We start from the raw sequence: 14,606 nt of genomic DNA, 5'->3' as shown, positions 1-14,606 counted from the left end.
GTGGTGGGGCAGTTCTGGGGATGGAAACTATGAATATTAGACAGGTCCTGTCCCACTGACCTACGCCCCCAGCCCTCTGACCAGGCCACTTGTCACATTCCTGGTTAGAGGTAAATTTACTGGGAAGTCAGCAGAGCTTCAACTTCAGGATCCCTTACCTTCCCCAGACCCTTTTAAGCCTGAAAGACCCTAGCAATTTTGTGTTTATAATTTTTCATTCTTTGTCTTAAGAAGGGTCTCCCTGGGCTGGGGTTGTAGCTCAGTGGTAGAGCGCTTGCCTCGCATGCGTGAAGTACTGAGTTCGATCCTCAGCACTACATACAAATAAGTAAATAGATTTAAAAATAAAAAGCGTCCCCCATCTTCTGTTCCTGCTTCAGTGGATTTCCCAAGACCCTTCTGATGCTCTGCCATTTTCCCTCCCAATCTACAGCATACAGCATGTACTTACTAGGAATCTTTGATTCTGCCTCTTTTTTTTTTTTTTTTAGACCAGGTCTCGCTCTCACTAGGTTGTCCAGGTTGGCCTCAGACTCTCGGCTCAAGTGATCCTCCTGACTCAGCCCCTCAAACAGCTGGGACTACAGGTGTGGGCCACCAGGCTAAGCTGGCTCTACGTCCTTGAATATGGTTTCTCAGCAGCGCCTCTCCAGCCCTGTCCCCTCCAGCCTTTACTTCCTAAACCCAAACAATCTAGATTCTGTATTTTTCCTTAGAAGTCCTATTCTCTAACTCATGAATCATTTTTACTGCAATTTTTAAAGTCTTGGAGAATTTTTCCCTGAGGTGGTGGTGCCCAGGGTGAACATGGTTTTCTTTTGTTTTGCAGTACTGGGGATTGAACCCAGGGCCTGTGGGTGCAAACTCTCTGCCACTGAGCTGAGTCCCCAGATCTCTGATGTGTTTTTCTAAAGAGCAAGTCTGGCTTCTGACCAAGTGGCATTTGAGCAGGGCTGCTTTGGGCGTGTGTGTGGGTTGTGTCCCTGGGAATAGCCTTTCTGTGTCAGAATGACTAAGCTTTAGAGAAAGGAGGGAGTGACTACCGGGTGGAAAGTCAAGGGGACAACAGGGAAAATGGAGCCTTGCTATTTCCTTAGAAGTGAGGCATTTTATTTTCGGATGCTGTTGGCAGTATTTCAAGACAATGATGGGCTGCTGGAGGAAGGACACTAACATCATCCATGCCTATTCTGTGCCGGGCACGTGGGATTTCCAGCATTGTCCCACAGAATCCTCATCACACCCCTGCGAGTTAATGGTGAGACTCTCCACTTCACAGCTGAGGACATGGAGGTTCAGAGATGTGTAGTAGTATATCCTTGCCTCGCAGCCTGCAAGTTCCAGATCAGGCTCAGCTGACTCAAGAGCGCAGGCTCTAGCCCCACCCTGTGTCCCCCCAATCCTTTATCGGTTCTCTCAAGGGTCTACCACCTACGTTCAGATAAAAATTGGTGGGCTTTGCATCAAATGTCCACCTGAAATAAGTTTAATAATTGAAAAGTCAGGCTGGTCAAATTTTTGGTTCTGGGAAGTCTGTATAGTTGAAGAAGTACCCATCAGTGAGTGGGAGTCCTCCAGGGTTGAATTCAGATATATATCTATATCTACACCTATCTATAGATAGATATACACATATATTCAGAGACACATATCTATATATGGAGAGATTTAGGTGCGGTGTGTGTTTTTGTGTGTGTGTATATGAAGGGAAGAGAAGAAATACTGATAAGAGAAGACATGAAGTGTAGGCCTCAAACCAGAAAATTGAGACTGAGAGTCTGGATAGCTATAGCACAGGGATAACAATGAAAGTCCTAAGAATGACAAATCTGTCTATTGAGTGCTTACAAGGTGCCAGGCACTCTACCAGGTGTTTTCCAAAGATGAGTACATTTTATTCTCACAACCATCCTACTAAAAAGGCAGGACTATTGTATTAGTCCATTTTGTGTTGCTGCAACAAAACATCTGAGACTGGGTACTTTATAAATGAAGATGTTTATTTGGCTTATGATTTTGGGGGTGGATGGAAGATCCAAATTGCAGGGAGCCTGCATCCTGGCATGGCCACCTTGGCTGTGACAGACGACAAAGGAACAGAAAAGGAAATGGCTGTGTGCAGAAGAGGCTAAGCCTATGGGATGGCTTTGCTTTCTAACTCCCTAACTATCTTGAGACCTAACCCACTCTGCAAGAGATCAGTATTAATCCATTTAGGAGGGTGGAGCCCCGATGACCTAATTTCCTCTCACTAGCCACCTCTTTAAAGGCTCCAACACCTCAATGCAGTATTGAGCCTATGAACCTTTTTTTTTTTTTTCCAGTTTTCCAGCACATGAACTTTTGAGGGGTAAATCACATCCAAATCTAAAGCATTTACCATCCCTATTTTTAGATTGAGTACCTTGTACATGAAGAATCTTACAGAGGAAATGGTGAAGGAGAGACTGGAACGAAACTCTGTTCAACCCTAAGACTCCTTGCTTCATTTAACCATCAGGCTTTACTAAGTCAAGGTGAACGAGAGTGGGAGAAGCCTAGCACCTGGAGATGATGCTAACCTGGAGAAGCAGTACTTTGCAGGTGACATATCTTGGGAGGATGGGACACAGAGTGGCTACAGCTCACCCAGAACCAGTCCTTCAGGCAAGATCAGGTGCCTCAGGAGCCAGCAGTTGAGCGCTATGGGAGCTCTTGGGTCCAGAGTGGGTGGAGACAAGCAGACTTGGTCAATATCCATTGGCCTCTCTCGGATTGGTTCAGGAACCTCAGGGGGCGGGGCTTAAGCCTCAGGGAGCTGGAGCTGCTTGGTGCTGCTACCCCAGGGCTGGAGTCTCACGCTGTGACTTCTGGGACTTTGGCTTAGTGATTTCACAACCTTGAGCCTCAGTTTTCTGGAAAGTGGAGATAATCTGAGTATATTCAAATATTAGTATAGTATATTATTAGATAATAATTAATTGTGTCGTTGGGAGGTTCGGTGAAGGGATGCACGTGAAGGGTTAACATGGGGCAGGGAAGGATGGGTGCTCCATAAATAGCAGCATATTTTTGAGAGATTGCTACTCAGGGGAACCAGAGAATCTTTTTCTATTTTCTCTCCCATTTCCTACTTTGGGAGGAAAGTGGGAGTGTATTCAAGGGAGTAAATATAATTCCTGTCTCGCCTCGCGTTTGCGCACTCTGAATGCTTTTTATTGGTTTTATGGTTCACAACTCATTTCACAGTTGTAATTTGTCTCTTTCCTGGAAAATATTAAACTGTCATATAAAAGCAGTAGATTTCTCATGCTAGAAATTTTGTCTGTGCTGTGCATAATATTTTCAGAGTTCATTCATGTTGTAGCATGTATAAAATCTCATTTTCTGTACTGCTTTTTTTTTTTTTCTTTTGTGGTAAGGAATTGAGCCCAAGACCTTATGCATGCTAAGCCTGCTCGCTACCATTAAGCTACAGCCCAGCCTTAATTTGTTACTGTTATACTTATTTTCTTATCACTTTTCTTCACTTGAAGGAATGTATTTAGATCTATTCCCAAGTTTAAGAGAATCTTTCCAGACTTTTATACTGGCCAACTTAATTATATTTAGATCAGTAAGGTAAGGTCACAAGAGCACAAGAGTTTAATTTGTCACCAAGTTGGAGTAAATACTGTAATAAACAGAGTTTACTACTTTCTTTCTGTTGTTTGTTTTGGGTACTGGGAGTTGAACCCAGAAATACTTTACCACTGAGTTTCATCCCCAGCGCTTTTAATTTTTATCTTGAGACAATGTATTGCTAAATTGTTGAAGCTGGCCTTAAATTTGAGATCCTCCTGCCTCAGCCTCGCGAGTCCCTGGGATTACAGGCATGCTCCTCTACACCTAGCAGTTTACCATTCTAAATGAATAACCACTATTTTCTGTCACAAACATTAATTTAAAAATGTAATTTTTTAAAAAAAATTTAATTTCTTATAATAAAAATTATTAGCTTTCAAGTAAATACTACCTTTAAAAAAAAGTAATTTATATAATATCATTTTAAAAAGTAATTTATATTACAGAAAAGTTCTTTTTCTCTTTAATTAAGCAGACTATTCTTACAATGACATGATTCAGAACTCATTTAGATTTAGCTTAAATTTTATGATTCTTCTCATATAAAGATTCACTAACCTTCTTTCTTAATCTTTCTAAACAAAGGAGACAGATAATCCAGCGGTTGGCATTCTTTAATGCCCTTAGGTTAATAGTGTTTCACCTCAAGTTTCCTATTGAAAATCAGGACTTTAAGGTTTATTATAACTTTCCCCCATATCCCTAAACTCATGAAAGCACCAGACACCCTGGAACACACCTATAATCCAAGCTACTTGGGAGGCTGAAGCACAAGATTCAGGCCAGCCTTGGCAAGTTTTAGCCTGGGCAACTTAGCGTGACACTGTCTCAAAGTAAAAAATTTAAAGGAAGGTTAGGGAATGTAGCTAGGTGATAAAGCACCCAAGATCTGAGTTCAATCCCCTGTGCCAAAAAGAGAAAATAAATAAATAATGGAAATTTCATAGTTTTCATTCTTTTCTGATTGTGGAGGGTAACTGGGGATGGAATTCAGGGGTGCTCAACCACTGAGCCACATCCCCAGACCTATTTTGTATTTTATTTAGAGACATAAAATATGTCTACGAGGTGCTAAGCAACTCAGTGAAACCTTAGCGCCTTGCTTTTGCAGAGGCTGGCTTTGAACCCATGATCCTCCTGCCTCAGACTCCTGCCTCAGCCTCCCGAGCTGCTGGGGATTACAGACGTGAGCCACTGTGCTTGGCCCTTTTCTGATTTTTAATCACTTATATATTATATGTATCTGGCATAATTTGTGTGTGTGGAGGTGGTGCTGGGGATTGAACACAGGGCCTTACATATGCTAGGCAAGTGCTCCCCCCTATACTCTATTCCCAGCCCTATCTGGCACATTTCTAAGGTCTTTACATATATTAATCCTCATAGAACCTCCCTCTCTTTTTCTTTCAATAGTGCTACTTTAAAAAATTTCTACTTTACCCAGGAGAAAACTGAGGCACAGAGAGATTATTTGATCTAAGAGATTACTTGACCTGTCCACAGACTGAACATGTTTGTGTCTTTTTACAATATCAAACACAACTATCAAATGGGACACAACTATCAGGGGGAGAGCTGGGATTCAAACATGCACTCTGTCTCCAGAGTCTCGTTCTCAATCACTGTACATACTTTCTTTAGGAAAAGAAGAAGAAGGTGGGAAGAGAGGGAGGAGGAGGAAGTGGGGGAAAAAAAAAAAAAACCCTTTCCAGGAGTGGGGAGGCAGTTGTGCATGCCTATAATCCCAGCAGCTCAGGAGGCTGAGGCAGAAGGATTGCAAGTTCAAAGACAGCCTCAGCAAAAGCGAGGCACTAAGCAACTCAGTGAGACCCTGTTTCTAGACAAAATTCAAAAAGGTCTGGGTGGGGCTGGGGTTGTGGCTCAGTGGCACAGCACTTGCCTAGCACATGTGAGGCACTGGGTTCGATCCTCAGCACCACATAAAAAATAAAATAAATAAAATAAAGATTAAAAAGTGGGGTACTGGGGATGTGGCTCAGTGGTCGAGTGCCCCTGAGTTCAGTCTCCAGTACCCCCCCCCCAAAAAAAATACCAACCTTGGCAGTTACATATAATAATTAATTGTCTTAATTCTATCTACAAGAAATACCCATTGCTAACAGTGTTTGTTTTAAGTGATTACAGCACATAAAGGCACAGACAATGGCAATCTTGGGGGAAGGTGTAGCCATATTTAAAAGCAAATATTAATCCATTTTCTGGTGGGTAGAAGCCTCCAAGTGACCTCAGTTTGACCCAGCTCACACTATGGAGTTGGACAGGGATAAGGGTGGGGATGGCTCAGCTTAGTTGTGGGCAGCTGACAAATGACCTCCACAGCAAGGGGTCATCTGAACAGAAAGGAAATCAAAAGTAGGAACAGGAGGCTATGTGTCAGACTAGCACTCAGTAGGGTAAAGGCAGGGTTAGTAACCAGGTAACAAGATGAGTCCAGCCAGAAATAATAATTTAGCAGCCGCAAGGCGAGGGACTGGTCTGCAGGTCTAACATTGTTCATGAGAACAGACCACAGTTATGTTTGAGGCTGTGCCAAGACAGCTGTTATCGGACATCTGTGCAAGAAGATTCTGTCGCAAGTGTGTTAATCAAAATAGAAAGGCATCCTAGTAAAAGAGGGTTGGACACAGCAGCGGTATGACTGCGCGTGGAATGAAGCATCCAGAAATGGTCAAAGTGGGGGCCACTGCAGATAGTACAAGAATGAGTAAACACAGTGACCTTGGGTGGGAGTGCTCAAATGTTTTGACGTCAGCATCTCTTAAAACTCTTAAAAATTACTGAGTACCCCAAAGAGCTTTTGTTTATATGGGTTACATGTTGTAAACGAGCTATGCCATTAATATGGATTGGACAGATTTCTGTCTTTCCACAATGTCAGAATTTATTTAAAAACAAAAAATTTACAAGTTATATCACTTTCATCAGTAAGGACTTCATCATATAGTTTGGAAAGCACCTCCATGTTTTTGAAAGAATGAGTGAAAAAGGCAAATAATGGGCTAGTTTTTTTTTTTTTCCTTTTGCAGTGCTGGGAATAAAACCCAAGACTTCACATATGCCAGGCAAGTGCTCTACCACTGAGCTACATCCCCAACCCCTGGGTTAGTATTATTTTTAAAGCAGTAAAGTAGGTTTATTTTTTATTTTATTTTATTTTGGTACTGGGAATGAACCTAGGGCTTTGCACATGGTAGGCAATTGTTCTGCCACTGAGTTACAACCCCAGCCCTTTTAAAATTTTGAGACAGGGGCTTTCTAAATTGCTCAGGCTGACCTTGAACTTGTGATCCTCCTGCCTCAGTCTCCCAAGTAGCTGGGATTACAGGTGTGTACCATCAAGCGTGATTCATAAAGCAGTTTTGTTTTAATTTACTCCCTGATGGTATTTTGAAAACTCCAGGGGAAATCCAGATCATACTTTGAGAGCTACTGATGTAATTAAGAATGATAGCTTTTATTTGTATAGTACTATACAGCTTACAGTGCACCATAAATCAGGAAAAATGTTCTTAATCCCATTTCATAGCCAAACATTGCTAGGGAACAAGGAATGGACCCAGCCATCCTGACTTTGAAGGGACTGCTGCTGCAGCTAGTGCACTAGGATTAAGTGTCTAAGTAGTTTATGGCTATTAAGTCTTGTCCTCTGCTATAAAACGCATTTTGTTCTTGGTTTTCTTATGGCCAGGGAGCTCAGCATGTCCACTCAGTCCTGGAAAGCTGTGGAGCTGTTGTGTACTGTCTGGGAGGACAATCAAGAAAATCATATGCTTCCAGCAGCTCGGGAGGCTGAAGCAGAAGGTTTGAAGCCAGCACCAGTAACTTAGTGATGCCTTAAGCAACTTAGCAAGACCTGTCTCAAAATAAAAAACAAAGGGCTGGAGATGTGGTTCAGTAGTTAAGTGCCCCTGGGCTCAATCCCAGGTACCAAAAAAAAAAAAAAAAATCAACTCGTGGAGGAGGACTAGAAACTGACATCCTGCTATAGAAAACCCCATGTCTCTACTGATGATCATAAAGGCCAACAGAAATAGGCAACAGAGAGGAAAATGCCTCTTCCTCAACTCTACCTTGAAAATCTTACCCAAGAGCATCTAATTGACAATATCTAGTTTGTATCTGGAGCCTGAGGAAAAAAAATGTTTGAACCCAGGGCTTTGCATAAAGCAAAGAAAATATTTTGTGGTGATGGAAGAAGACTACATATTCCTTTTTTGAGATGGGGTCACACTATGTTGCCAGGCTGGTCCCTAACTCCTGGGCTCAAGCAATCCTCCTGCTTCAGCTTCCCAAGTAGCTGGGACCACATAGACACATGCCACCACACCCAGATAGAAATTTCATTTCAAAAAAAAAAAGAAAAAAGAAAAGAAATGTGAGCACTTCCTCTACAGTTTAGGAAAGGCTCCATAGAATGAAATGAAAAAGGATGATGAGCTTCAGTTGAGCTTTAGCTGCATATATTCAACACCATGTTCTGACTGTGGATTGATAAGAATGTGAACTCCATGAGGGTTTGTTTGATTTATTTTTTACTCTGTCTTCAGAGCTTAAATTATTACAAAGTAGTTGGTAAAAAAGCAGGGAGATTCAGACCAAAATGAATGTTTTCTCAGAAACTCTTTTGGTGAACATCAGAAAGATTTCAGAAACGGCAATAAATCTGTGTTATTCTGACAACAGCCCTAGGGAGAAAAAAAGAATCAGAGAAAGGGGGCAAAGGAAATATTTTGTGGTGATGGAAGAAGACTACATATTCCTTGACATCCCACCCAACACAGGTGGCGTATATGTTACCTCCCTTGAGTTTAGGTGAGCTCTATGATTGCTTTAACTAATAGACTGGGATGGAAGTGATGCTATGCCATTCTCCAGGACAGATTTAAAAGAATGACAGTGTTTGCAACTTGTCTCTTTGGAGACATCATCAGCTGTCCTGTAAGACATTCAACTTTCTTGATGAAGAGACCACATGGCGAGATGAGCCTTTCAGTCCTTCCCTTTAAGTGCCAGTGTCATAAGTAAGAGACATAGTTGGACCCTCCAGACTAGCCTACTAGACTGCCAGCTAGAACACTCATTACTGACTCTTCTTGATATTGTATGGAACAGAGGAATCACTTGGTTGAGCACTGACTAAATTCCTGACTCAAAATATGTGAGATATAAGACAGTGGTTGGGCTAGGAGTGTAGCTTAGTGGTAGTGGGCTTGCTTGGCATATGCAAAGTCCTAGGTTCCATCCCCAGAACCACATAACAAAACCCAAACAAACAAAGGAAATAATAGAGTGGTGTGCAGTTTCAAGTCACTGAATTTTAAGATAGTTTATTAAGTAATGGTAACCTAAATATACTCCCAAGTATGGTCTTAGGGAATACAAAACTTTTGCTTGCCTCAGTTTTCTCACCTGTAAACTGAAGATTATCATAATACTTTCCAAGTTTGGTGGGAAAATTGAAAAAGAACCACAACACTTATATATTTTCTATGTAAAGTCAGTGACACATAGTAAAAACTTCAGTAAATGTTAGTAATTACTTTGTTTTCTTTATTTAGCACCCACTATATGCCAATCACTCATGTAGTGCTTCCAATTAAGCAATGAACAAGAGAGATAAAGACCCCACTTTTTAGTGACAGATAATAAACAAGTAAACAAGATAACTGAAAGTGGCAATAGGAACATGAAGAAAGATAACAGGGGCTAGGGTTGTACCACAGTGGCTGAGCCCTCGCCTCGCATGCGTGAGGCACTGGGTTCGATCCTCAGCACCACATACAAAAATAAATAAATAAAACAAAGATATTGTGTCCATCTACAACTAAAAATATTTTTTAAAAAGAATAACATATATAGAAGGGACAAGGGAGCTACTTGAAAAAGAAGACAGACAGGAAATGAGGGGAGACCTTCAGAGATAAGATTTAACTGAGACCAGTATAAAGAACCATGCATTGGGGGACTGGGGTTGTGGTTCAGTGGTAGAGCACTTGCCTAGTATGTGTGAGGCACTGGGTTAGATTCTGAGCAAGCAAATGAATAATAAAGGTCCATCAATAACTAAAAAAATATTTTAAAAAAAGAACCATGCATTGGAAGGTTGGGGAGAGAGAGAGAGATGGGGAATAGCAGGTCCTGAGGCTAAAATTTTGGTTTGTGAAGGAAAGAGAAAAAAGTACCAGCATGACTGGAGCTCAGGATATGTGAGGGGAAGGAGCCTGGACATGCCATTTGAAAGCTGGGAAGGGCAGGCCAAGAAGGGCCTATTAGAAACCATAGCAAGTAGCTTAGAATTTATTCTCAAAGGACTGTAAAAGGCAGTGGAAGGTTTTTGTTTATTTTTAATTGCTACAGCCTTCTCTGCTTTGGGGAGGAATTTGCGAGCTTCTTTATAGCTCTGTTTTAGAATCATGTTTATGTACCCTAAATGCTTCAGGAATAACCTTTCTGAAGATGTCCCATTGTGCGCTCATGATCTCCCCCTGGTGGAGTTGGTGGTTAAGTTTACATGGTTTTCCAACAGCAAAAACAAATTAATGAGCAACTTGCCCCCAAATAAATGAATAATCAATTCTTTTATTCAACAAACACTTATGGGGCACCTGCAATGTGCCAGACTCTGTTCTGGTGCTAACTATTTCCATGAACAAAATGGTCAAACATAGATGCCCTTGTGGAGTTCATATTCTTCTGGGGAGGGAGGGACATTAAATCAAGTTTATAAGCTACTTGTTGGAGGGAGAACACTTATTAGAGAAAAATTATGTGGGAAACAGGTAGAAGGTACAAGAAGAATGATAGTGTTTATAGTGTCAGGGAAGTTCTCATTGGGAAAGTGATATTTGAATAAAGACATAAATGAAGTGACAGGGTGAATTGGTGCAGGTGTTTGCAGGGGAAAAGCAGTTCAAGCACAAGAATCAGCAAGTACAAAGGCCCCGAGCCTATCTGCAGGTTTGAAAAACAGCAAAGAGGCCAGTTTGCCTTAAGCGGACTGATGACAGAATGGAGGTGTACTGGGGGCGGGGTGTCAAATCTTGAGGGTCTTGTAGATCAGCGTAAGCATTTGGTTTTTACTCGAAGACAGGAATTCATTGAAAGAGGGACATGATCTGACTAAGGTTTTAACAGGAGCCCACCTGTTGGGGTAATCACTAAATCAGTATTAATGGCTTGTTGTTTCTGAAGGTGAACTAAGAAGGACTCCCAAGAATGTGTTGAGGGGGGCAAGGAGGAGTGAAACTGGCCACTTCTTTTATCTCCAATCTTTAGATGGGAATCAAAACAGGATGACCTTGGTTGTGAAGTAAAGTCATGTGCTCCTAAAACCTCTGAAAAAACCCACATGTTTAGTTGGCATGCAAGTTATCCTTCATATATTCTCCCTGCTTGTAGGCACAGTGTGGTCATCCATTTTATGCTGGCCTGCCTGCCACCCTGGACTGTGTAAAATCCAAATCCTCTTGTCCAGTCTTCCAAGTTATTTCTTTGGAATTAGAATACAGTATGCTTAGGCCTTTGCAGCCCTGGGATTGAACTCCAATCATCGCTACTGTGTTAACAGATGTGGGAGGGCAAGGGTATAAATAGGATGCTCAGAGTCACAGTTTGTGGCTTATAATAACAGAGACAGTAAATGGACAGATTCTGGACAGATTTTTGAAAGTAGCTCGTATAGATGATGCTGATGAATTAGATGTGGGGTGTGAGAAAGAGGAGTGAAGGATCTTACCAAATGATGTTTCTTAGTAAATTGTCATTAAAAGAGGTGAGGAATTAGTATACAGCCAAAAAGTGTAGATAAATGTACTTGAGAGATATAAGAAGCACTAAGATAATAAAGTATTGGTTTTCCTCTGGATTTTAAAATATTTATTTATTTGTTTATTTACTGGTGGTACTGGGGATCAAATCCAAGGGGCACTGTACTTCTGGGCTACATCCCCAGCCCTTTTTATTTCTGAGACAGGACAGTCTCGCCCAGAACTGCCTCAACCTCCTGAGTAGCTGGGATTACAGGTATGTACCACCACACCGAGCTTTTTTCTCGATTTTTAATTTGTGAGTTAAAAAAAATGTGATTTCTTCTCTTATTATAAAAAAACTCACTTCTATATCTAATACTGTGTGTGTAATTTTGGATTCTTTTTCTTAAAGAGGGTCTCCTAAATTGAATATACTTCGGATCTCCACAAAACCTGAATTCAACCTTGCCCTTTGTCCATATTTGGGTTGTAATGTAAAATTAACGAAGAATTTAAAAATTAACGAAGAATTTAAAAATTTTGCTTCTGAAGACAATGTGCATGAACTGAGGTTAACTGTAAGCTCAATGCAATATTAGGAATAAACTATGGGCATAAAAAAGATCATCTTGGTCTAGCCTCCAAGCGTCTTCCCGAACTTCCCACCCATTCTAACTCCCACAGTTTTTCTAAATCCAGCATTTCTCCTCACGTTCCCTTTAGGGAGGCAGGGATGACGCGCATTTTAAAAAGACCTCCTTGAAAAAGAGGGCTGTAGTACTCCTTAACTGGTTACTGTGGCTTAGCAGTGCAGCTAGGATCAGCTCAGCCTTCGCTACTTGACTCGAGGGCGCCGAACTGGGCGTGACCAGGGGCGGGGCTCGCCAGGGCCGCGGAGTGGGCAGGATCTAAGCACTTCCCCGCCCCCAGAGGCCCAACACAAGCGCCCAGGGGCTTCTGGTCCGAACGGGGTGTGGATTGCGAGGTGACCCTGGTCGCTTACTTCCGGTTCCTAAGGATGCGCATCCGGGTTACGCTAACGCCGCGGTTTCCTCCACTGTGCTGGTTCTACCGTGGGTCTGGACCGGTCCCCATGTCTTGTTGTGGGGCTTCTGCAGCCTTTGGGTGAGTCTCCGCTGCCGATAGGGTCTGAGCGCAGTCAGTCGAATACATCCTGTAGGAAGACGGGTCAAGAGTTCTGCCTTGGACCTTGTGGGTGGGGGTCTCTCTGCCTGTTCCTTGTCTCTGCTATGCTTCCTTCATCTCGGCCCTTTCCTTCACGCTGGCCTCGCCTCTTTCACCTCAGTTTAGCCTTTCTTTCCTCAGCCTAACCATCCCTTTTAAACTCGGTTTCTTGTCTTTCGCCTGATCCACTGTCTCTCCGTTTTCCTCTTAGTCTCGTTTTAGCACCTTTCTTCCCCGACCCCTGAGCCGGGATTTCACTGTTCTTTCACCCAGCGGGACGGCCCACCTCCTCGTTGTGCTCATCCTCCTCCCCCGCGAAACTGAGCTTTTCTTAGAATCCTAGATATCCGTCTCCCAACTTTCCTCACCTTTGACCCTTACCCCCTTCTGGGACTAGCAGATGACATTTGTGCTTCGCCGTAGCTACAGGAGGGCTTTGTCAAAGCCCCAACCTTGGAAGACTTTCCCATCCTGGGGGAAGTTTTGCTTTCAGGCGCGGGGTTAGACTGAACTCTGGTAGCTTCCGTAGTTAAGAGAACAACAAAGGCGTTCCCAGTGCTTTGCTGGAGCTCGGTTTTGGGGCTCTCTCAAGAGCAGCTAACAGGTGGCAGGCACACGGTTCTGCTGGCGGTTGGGCTTGTGTGATCTTGTTAATTGACAAGTCATGAGGAAGTTCTGTCAGTTTTGTGTTCGCTATCCCAGGAGAGTGGATGTGCACAGCTGAGGCAAAAATGCGGATGTTCTGGGACGGTCAGTTCTTGTACTGCATGAGCTTTACTTTGCAGACAGTGCTATGACAGAAGAAGGAGTTTGTGGGAGATTGTTAGCCTCAAACTTAGGTTTATTGTCAAAAATTTTTATGTCTTTTTGTGACTGCCACGACGAAAGAGTTCACTATGGTAATTTCAAAGTAATTTTACTTGAATGCAGTATGCAGATATGTATCCTTATCTTTGCTTCTTATCATTTTTATCATATTAATGTGTTTTCTGTTTTTCTTCTTCGTAAGTCACATATTACAATAATTTTCATATTAAAATGTTCTAACGTGTTTTTTCTTTATCACTACCACCTTAGTCTTAAAAATATCTTTTTTTCACTTTGAGGCCTGTCATCTATCTTAAATTTCTTTGGAGGTTTTAAATTATCTATAACATGAAAGAACTGGATTTAATGATGGCTGGTATCCTATTTCTCAAATTTTGTTGTCTAAGGTACATTTTGAGGTACAGGAGTTGGATAATCTTTATTTTTGTTGCGTTAATGATGTATGTCTAGCATTTGATTGCAAAGGTTTTCATTTGTGTGTGATCAGTTTCTGTAATCATATAAATTACACTCTAAAATTTAGTATTTAAATGTGAACAGAACAAATACAACATTAGTATCTGCTTTTCTGTTGGCGGAGTTCTCCCTTATTACATGATACATATACATATGAGTGTGCAAAATAGACCTTAATTTATTCTAAAATTGGGCTTTACCTTTGCTTATTTTTAGCAAAGGACTTTGGAACTTGGCCTCCTTAGGCTAGATGCCACAAAGAAGAACCCTTTTGGTTGGCTATCAAAATGTAACTGCTGAGAGAAGCCCATTAGAAATTTGTACGTCCTCCCCAGCATCTGCACTGGAAACTAGCTTTTATTTGTTTTCAACTGGCCATCATTTCCCATCTTTAAAAACCTAACCCTAATGAGTATGGCTAACTCCATTTGCTTCCTTACCTCTAGGTTTGTGAATATTGTTCCCCAAAGCCATGGCAACTCTGTAGATAGACCCATATTTGTGTTGATGCCAGACCATCTTTCATCCATTCTCATTTCGGAACTTTGTATTTCTTGAGCATGACTAAGTTTAAACCTATATAGATTTCTCCAGTTTACAGTTTCAGGAAACCATAGAGTTCAAACATACCCTTCATTTTACCCATAAGGAAATCAGGGCTTAAAATAATTGATATTTTTTCCCAAGGCAACCTTCAACCCCAGTACTAGGGATTGAACCCAGGGGTCCTATACCACTGAATTATACCCCCAGTCGTTTAAATTT

The 14,606-nt window shown here is 41.8% G+C and overlaps 1 protein-coding gene and 1 long non-coding RNA gene across 5 annotated transcripts in view; both read left to right on the top strand.

Annotated features, from left to right (window-relative positions):
- The first annotated feature begins 1,065 nt into the window (after window positions 1-1,065).
- LOC117794770 (uncharacterized) lies at window positions 1,066-3,679 on the top strand. Its single transcript, XR_004618636.2, has 2 exons — window positions 1,066-1,258; window positions 2,396-3,679. It is a non-coding gene; the product is annotated as an uncharacterized lncRNA (long non-coding RNA).
- An 8,688-nt stretch (window positions 3,680-12,367) lies between these two features.
- The window catches only part of Eya3 (EYA transcriptional coactivator and phosphatase 3), a 104,487-nt gene continuing 102,248 nt past the window's right edge, over window positions 12,368-14,606 (top strand). For 3 of the 4 annotated variants that reach the window (XM_027936975.3, XM_027936972.3, XM_027936974.3), the window contains exon 1: window positions 12,370-12,497. The gene's annotated coding sequence lies outside the window, so the exon portion shown is untranslated. Of the gene's footprint in view, window positions 12,498-14,606 lie in introns of all 4 variants that reach the window. The other variant, XM_071617526.1, reaches the window with a different exon arrangement.

This window comes from Marmota flaviventris, chromosome 10 (genome assembly GCF_047511675.1).
Source record: "Marmota flaviventris isolate mMarFla1 chromosome 10, mMarFla1.hap1, whole genome shotgun sequence".
In the NCBI taxonomy this organism is placed as follows: Eukaryota; Metazoa; Chordata; class Mammalia; order Rodentia; family Sciuridae; genus Marmota; species Marmota flaviventris.
The sequence above is the reverse complement of the archived record's forward strand: the minus strand, read 5'-3'. Positions and strand labels throughout refer to the sequence as shown.